Here is an 8537-nt window from a genome sequence, read left to right as displayed (position 1 = left end):
CGAATTCACGCTCCATATCGTAATTTCACAAAACGAACTTTGTTATTTTGGTGTTTGATCTATGAACCTTGTTTTTTGGGGATGGGGGACGGGGGGTGCTGGATTCTTAAAATGTGGCAACAGAATTTTAATCCTCCCCCCCCGTCCATATAGTGATCTAAAACTGCAGTGACAATGTAATTCTAGTACAGTCTAGTCTAGTGATCTCAAACTGCAGTGACAATGTAATTCTAATAGTCTAGTCTAGTGATCTCAAACTGCAGTGACAATGTAATTCTAGTACAGTCTAGTCTAGTGATCTCAAACTGCAGTGACAATGTAATTCTAGTACAGTCTAGTCTAGTGATCTCAAACTGCAGTGACAATGTAATTCTAGTACAGTCTAGTCTAGTGATCTCAAACTGCAGTTACAATGTAATTCTAATAGTCTAGTCTAGTGATCTCAAACTGCAGTTACAATGCAATTCTAGTACAGTCTACTGATATTAGACTGGAATTATAATTTAAAGTCTATTGGTCTTAAAGTCTTTATTTCCTCTTTTTTACTGGGGGGGGGTCTAGTTTTAATGGAATTAGGCTTGGTGGGCAGGTTTTTATTATTATTATTATTATTATTATTATTAATAATAATAATAATAATAATAATAATAATAATATTGTTTGTGATATATATAGCTCAGAACTCATTGCACAACAGCCACAATAGTAACAATATCATTAATGAATACAAATTCATTGAAATACATTTTTTTTTACTACATTTCATATCCATTCATATATAATAAGACTATGATGCAAAATTCAATGCAATGGTTTGATAAGGCCATGCTGTAATTCAATGCAATGGTTTGATAAGGCCATGCTGTAATTCAATGCAATGGTTTGATAAGGCCATGCTATAATTCAATGCAATGGTTTGATAAGGCCATGCTGTAATTCAATGCAATGGTTTGATAAGGCCATGCTGTAATTCAATGCAATGGTTTGATAAGGCCATGCTGTAAGAGGATTGTCTCCATGGCTCAAGGAAGCTATCATCAACGGCAGTTGATTTAATTATCTGCACAGTGAAACCTCCTGGCCATATTATGCATGTACTTCTACTGTATACAAACAGCATATAGAATATCATATACTATACAAAATATAGTACAGGGTGCTGTATGATACAAATTACATCGACGCCACAATTGAGAAGTCTGAGTGGCCACCCACGAGTGGGCTTACTGTCCACTCTGACCTTGACTCTGTGAAAATCAGCTTGTTTTGATTATTATTATTATTTATTTATTTATTTCTTAGCAGACGCCCTTATCCAGGGCGACTTACAATTGTTACAAGATATCACATTATACATTATTTCACATTATACAGATATCACATTATTTTTACATACAATTACCCATTTATACAGTTGGGTTTTTACTGGAGCAATCTAGGTAAAGTACCTTGCTCAAGGGTACAACAGCAGTATCCCCCACTGGGGATTGAACCCACAACCCTCTGGTCAAGAGTCCAGAGCCCTAACCACTACTCCACACTGCTGCCCTTGGAGTGGTTTTGATGAACCACTCCAAATTTCTGGTCTTCACTTTTTAAAAGTTTTATTTAGCTGCACTATACTAAAGTAGCCTAGAGCGCCCCCTATGTGTGTATAATGCTTTCTGGTGCCTCCGCTTGAAAGGTTTCATAGCCCTGCGTTCAATAGTTTTCCTACAGCGTCAATACCGGCAGCAATGTGCTATCCTCAGACTGCCCGTCAGGTGGTGCCATCACGCCTAGTCTGGAGCAGCATTGTTCCTCTCGGCTTCTATGTACAGGAAGTGACGTAAAGACATATCCTGCTGGATAATGGCCGCCCGAGAAAGGCAGTATTAGTTTGTTTATCTTGTACTACTAAAAATATTACAACAATAAAAAAACAAACTAACAAAAAAATAACCGATCACAAGCAAACGGATTTCCAGCCAAATACGGAAAAGCGAAGCAGCGATTAAACGGACAGTGGGATTAAAATACACCAAGGACTGTGGTTTCAAACACGTTGACAGAAATCGGATATTAAATATTAATATTCATATAATCATATCTACAACTGTAAGTATTGACTACGTTTTCCGTTGTCGTATAAAGTTGAGCAGAAGTCTGTTTACCTTGTGAATTAGCTTTTGCCGGTATACAAATATACAGTTCTTATAAAGTCCTGTTTTTGATAATATTGTAGCGCTGGAGCTTCCCGGCCCCTGATGCATGTCTTACTGTATGACTCTGCACACATGCTCGTTGATATGATCGAGGTGTCGTGTAGTCGCAGCTAGCACCTCTCTCCAAAGTGTATCCTCCGCGAAAACTCTCATTCTTCTACTCATTATTTATGTACAATAAAATACTGCGTTGCGTCACAAACTCGATAGTAAAACCCCACCTGTATGATCAATGGATTTTGAAGTTTAGCTGATTTGGGGACGATAAAATGTATTATATCGTTGAACTGGTGTTTCCAATGTCTTAATAATAATAATAATAATAATAATAATAATAATAATAATAATAATATTATTATTAACGGCATTTTAAAATTAACCACATTAACGAAACTCTTAAAAAAAAAAAAAAAAAAAAAGAAGAAAACGTCAAAAAAATAGTTTTTTTTTCAGCCTGGGCAACAGAGACTGAACTCCAGTCGCCACGCAGACTCCTGTAAAGTATCTCGGTTGTGTTGTTAGTGCGCGTTGGATCCGTGCAGTTCATGCCCCCGTGCGCGGTCCTTGTTGCCACTCCAGTTTGTTTACATTGACCACGGATTTAGCTGTAGCGGCTTGGCACCCAGCCTTACATCAGTGCTGAAGAAAAACACAGCTTTACATTGTATTGTGTTCCCTTTAATATTACTTTATTTATTTATTGTTATTAGTGGTTCTTACTGTTATTACTAAAAAAATGTTTTCTATATCCAATTGTTTAACATTATTTAAGCAAGGGTTCTTGAGAATAATATACCTCGTTTCCATGGACAGTCGACTGGAGTGCGCTTCAGTTGGCCTGAATTCTTCCGTGCTTTTTCGAGTTCCCCGAGTTATCACGTGAGTTGGCAGGAAATACTACAGATTCTCCCCAGAAATCCTTGCAGTAAATGTCTAGACGTGAATTCGATGCAGGCGGTATTACTGTCAAATTGTCAACGATTTAAAAGATAAATCCATCTAGATATTGTTTTGCATTTGTTTCACGCAGTACATATACAGACATTTCTCTATATCAATACGTAATCATTATATCTATATATCTATCTATCTCTCTCTCTCTCTCTCTCTCTCTCTCTCTCTCTCTCTCTCTCTATATATATATATATATATAATCAAGGTTTGAGGACTCGACTACAAGTCTGATTATTATATACAGTATATATATATATATATATATATATATATACAGTGCCTTGCGAAAGTATTCGGCCCCCTTGAACTTTGCGACCTTTTGCCACATTTCAGGCTTCAAACATAAAGATATGAAACTGTAATTTTTTGTGAAGAGTCAACAACAAGTGGGACACAATCATGAAGTGGAACGAAATTTATTGGATATTTCAAACTTTTTTAACAAATAAAAAACTGAAAAATTGGGCGTGCAAAATTATTCAGCCCCCTTAAGTTAATACTTTGTAGCGCCACCTTTTGCTGCGATTACAGCTGTAAGTCGCTTGGGGTATGTCTCTATCAGTTTTGCACATCGAGAGACTGAAATTTTTGCCCATTCCTCCTTGCAAAACAGCTCGAGCTCAGTGAGGTTGGATGGAGAGCATTTGTGAACAGCAGTTTTCAGTTCTTCCACAGATTCTCGATTGGATTCAGGTCTGGACTTTGACTTGGCCATTCTAACACCTGGATATGTTTATTTGTGAACCATTCCATTGTAGATTTTGCTTTATGTTTTGGATCATTGTCTTGTTGGAAGACAAATCTCCGTCCCAGTCTCAGGTCTTTTGCAGACTCCATCAGGTTTTCTTCCAGAATGGTCCTGTATTTGGCTCCATCCATCTTCCCATCAATTTTAACCATCTTCCCTGTCCCTGCTGAAGAAAAGCAGGCCCAAACCATGATGCTGCCACCACCATGTTTGACAGTGGGGATGGTGTGTTCAGGGTGATGAGCTGTGTTGCTTTTACGCCAAACATAACGTTTTGCATTGTTGCCAAAAAGTTCGATTTTGGTTTCATCTGACCAGAGCACCTTCTTCCACATGTTTGGTGTGTCTCCCAGGTGGCTTGTGGCAAACTGTAAACGACACTTTTTATGGATATCTTTAAGAAATGGCTTTCTTCTTGCCACTCTTCCATAAAGGCCAGATTTGTGCAGTATACGACTGATTGTTGTCCTATGGACAGAGTCTCCCACCTCAGCTGTAGATCTCTGCAGTTCATCCAGAGTGATCATGGGCCTCTTGGCTGCATCTCTGATCAGTCTTCTCCTTGTATGAGCTGAAAGTTTAGAGGGACGGCCAGGTCTTGGTAGATTTGCAGTGGTCTGATACTCCTTCCATTTCAATATTATCGCTTGCACAGTGCTCCTTGGGATGTTTAAAGCTTGGGAAATCTTTTTGTATCCAAATCCGGCTTTAAACTTCTCCACAACAGTATCTCGGACCTGCCTGGTGTGTTCCTTGTTCTTCATGATGCTCTCTGCGCTTTAAACGGACCTCTGAGACTATCACAGTGCAGGTGCATTTATACGGAGACTTGATTACACACAGGTGGATTCTATTTATCATCATTAGTCATTTAGGTCAACATTGGATCATTCAGAGATCCTCACTGAACTTCTGGAGAGAGTTTGCTGCACTGAAAGTAAAGGGGCTGAATAATTTTGCACGCCCAATTTTTCAGTTTTTTATTTGTTAAAAAAGTTTGAAATATCCAATAAATTTCGTTCCACTGCATGATTGTGTCCCACTTGTTGTTGATTCTTCACAAAAAATTACAGTTTTATATCTTTATGTTTGAAGCCTGAAATGTGGCAAAAGGTCGCAAAGTTCAAGGGGGCCGAATACTTTCGCAAGGCACTGTATACCTCGAGTTCGAGATTCAAGTGTTTAGTCCAAGTCATCAGAGCCCAAGTCACTGTCATTCAAGTCCAAGTCACGAGTCCTTGACTTCGAGTCTCGAGTCTGAGTAGGGTGACCAGATAGCAAGCGTGAAAAATCAGGACACTTTCAGCTGGTGAGGGGAGGAAAGAAACCTCATGAACTACTGCACAGCGCAAACGACGTCTCTCTCTTCTGTAGATAGGCTTTTTTATTCCTTCTCCTTCCTGTGTGCATTGCACTTAGGAAAAACAAAAACTTAGAGAAATATAATTAAAAAAAAATACTCCAAAGCGGTTAACTTTCTTGTTTACTGTTCAGATGACAACGATGTTTTAATCAGCCTATCAGTGCGTCTGTACTGGCTTTTCTGTGACCTGCTGTACTGTATTGTAGCAGGTGGGACACAGGCGTGCTAAAATCTAATTTTCAGCATTGGAGGTAAAATACCAAAAATGGACGACAAAGCAAAACAAGCACAGTGTATTTCGGCTGAGGATCGTGTCGAGACATTCCCCAAAGAAACTGTACCTGCAGATGGAGGGAATTGTTTTGCACATCTTGTAATGTGACTCAAAGAAAATTTGATTGATTCCTATAACTTCAGAATCACACATTAAACAAAAGGCTGCTACAGAGGCTGCTGAACAGAACGTAAAACAAACAGCTTTCAGAAAACAAGCTGGAAAGTCAGCGCAGACGAAGTATTCCTGTGTTGGTTGTACTCAAGTTAAATCAGCACTACAGGTGCAATCAAGCACAGCTACCTCGTTCAAACAACCTGCTGCTTACTTTTTAAACGCAGTTAGAATATTAGACCCGAATAGGCACGTTTTCTTTGTTTTGACTCGGTACTGATAAAATAAATTCCTGGATGTACGAATGTGCTGCATATATGGACTTCATTAAAGAATGCCAGATACCTTTGGGTAACCTTTGGTTGATTTCCACATCTGTATAACTTGGCAAAGCTTTGTCTTACACTTCAGTGGATGCAGACGTGCAGTCTCAGTGTATGGGCAAATCCACACCAGACAGAGAATGTCGGCAGCAGCTGTTGGGAAATGTTGCCTGCTTGCCTTTTAACAAATGCCAGCACTCTGTTTTAGTAAGGAAGCAGTAATTAGGCACTGTTTTTAGGCTTTTATAGTGCTCTGAAATATTAGGTGTATTTAATGTTTAAACAGATCCGCAAAATGTCAGTGAAATCCTAATTATAACCCTAATTCTAACTGGATGACTTGACCATGGGCATCCTGAGGAAACAAACTCAAATCAGTGGTAGTAGTGGGGGAACAGTTTACCTAATGGACATTGTCTGATATCCCTTAGGGAAAATGCACAAATAATAAAAAATAAAATTACAAAAAAAAGATTATTCTGTTCACATGCCTTTCTCAACTTGTCTGTCACTCTTTTCTTTTGGAATTGGAATACTGTTTGAATGCACCTGAAGTTTATAGATACGCTTTAAGTTCAAGTTTGTGGACGTGGTTTTTCACTTTGATAGAAGCTGGACTATAGAGCCGGTGTAGTGTTAGAAAGTGGTACATCATCAGAATGTGGTACGCATACCACAACTTGACTCGTGTGTCAGAAAGTGGTGTGCTGTCAGTTTTTGGTACAGGTGCAATCAATTGCGATCTGATGGGTGTTTTCCTATTGCCAAAAAGTGGTACATTTACCATTAATTATACATTATGTTTTGCAAACTTAAACTGGAAACAAACCATTTAATTTCTCTGAAAAGAAAAAAAAAAAACATTTATAAGACATCCACTGCAAAGTTTCACAAGTAAAAAAAATGTACACGACCCAATGTATTGCATATGATAAATATTCACATGCTATTTTCTTAATGGTGGAATAATGATAAATTACATTAAAAACAAGGTAAAAGACAAGGTAAAATATAATACATTCAATTAAAGATAAAGACTGAAAGCAGCATAACATACCAGATTTGAATGGGCGCTTCCCTGCTTTCTAGCGGAAGTTGTTTAGGCAGCGCGAACAAGCGCAGTGCACTGAGTACCACTTTTTAACATGTACCTGGAAATGATAGCACACCGGTAGGAAATTCAAGTTACTTTCACCTCTGACTATAGCATCTACTTTGACTTCAGTTCAGGTAAAATCTGCCAATCTGATTTAGACATTGTCAGAACTGTATATATATATACACACTGTGTTCTTAAATAGTAAATGTAGTATTATTTTTATTATTTGTTTTGCAAAACATTAACGTTATGTTTCACTTTCATAGCATTTGCACTTTTATTAAGGCATTTGCACTTTTATTAAGGCTGTAATACAGTGATGCATTTATGAGATTGTGCTTCAGTTCACTTGATTTCAGATCATGTACTTCTCTTTTCTCTTTTACACAAAAACATTGTATTTATGTATTTCCCCTTTGTGTAGGTTCATAATGGAATACAAACAGGAAGTTCACAGACAGATTTCGAGGTTGAATCTGTTAATGTGTTTTTCTCGCATCCATGATAAATTATTTTCATTTTGGTAAATCAAGTGGTATTAAGTTATTGCGTCATTTTTTTATTCATTCAGTGCGTTTACATGGCCAGTAATATTCCACTAGTATTCAGAATACTGAATAATCTGAATATATATTCCGTCATGTAAACAGCATCTTTGGAATATGAAGAGGAACATTCCACCTCTGTATATTCAGAATATGAAGAGGAACATTCCACCTCTGTATATTCAGAATATGAAGAGGAACATTCCACCTCTGTATATTCAGAATATGAAGAGGAACATTCCACCTCTGTATATTCAGAATATGAAGAGGAACATTCCACCTCTGTATATTCAGAATATGAAGAGGAACATTCCACCTCTGTATATTCAGAATATGAAGAGGAACATTCCACCTCTGTATATTCAGAATATGAAGAGGAACATTCCACCTCTGTATATTCGGAATATGAAGAGGAACATTCCACCTCTGTATATTCAGAATATGAAGAGGAACATTCCACCTCTGTATATTCAGAATATGAAGAGGAACATTCCACCTCTGTATATTCAGAATATGAAGAGGAACATTCCACCTCTGTATATTCAGAATATGAAGAGGAACATTCCACCTCTGTATATTCGGAATATGAAGAGGAACATTCCACCTCTGTATATTCGGAATATGAAGAGGAACATTCCACCTCTGTATATTCAGAATATGAAGAGGAACATTCCACCTCTGTATATTCGGAATATGAAGAGGAACATTCCACCTCTGTATATTCGGAATATGAAGAGGAACATTCCACCTCTGTATATTCGGAATATGAAGAGGAACATTCCACCTCTGTATATTCGGAATATGAAGAGGAACATTCCACCTCTGTATATTCAGAATATGAAGAGGAACATTCCACCTCTGTATATTCAGAATATGAAGAGGAACATTCCACCTCTGTATATTCGGAATATGA

The 8537-nt window shown here is 37.7% G+C and overlaps 1 protein-coding gene across 5 annotated transcripts in view; it reads left to right on the top strand.

Annotated features, from left to right (window-relative positions):
- Positions 1–1823: 1823 nt before the first annotated feature.
- LOC131728612 (E3 ubiquitin-protein ligase RING2-A-like) overlaps positions 1824–8537 on the top strand; it is a 33551-nt gene continuing 26837 nt past the window's right edge. For all 5 annotated transcript variants that reach the window (XM_059019608.1, XM_059019610.1, XM_059019609.1 and 2 more), the window contains exon 1: positions 1824–2097. The gene's annotated coding sequence lies outside the window, so the exon portion shown is untranslated. The remainder of the gene's footprint in view (positions 2098–8537) is intronic.

The sequence above is a fragment of the Acipenser ruthenus genome, unplaced genomic scaffold (genome assembly GCF_902713425.1).
Source record: "Acipenser ruthenus unplaced genomic scaffold, fAciRut3.2 maternal haplotype, whole genome shotgun sequence".
In the NCBI taxonomy this organism is placed as follows: domain Eukaryota; kingdom Metazoa; phylum Chordata; class Actinopteri; order Acipenseriformes; family Acipenseridae; genus Acipenser; species Acipenser ruthenus.
This window is presented reverse-complemented; position numbering and strand designations above follow the sequence as displayed.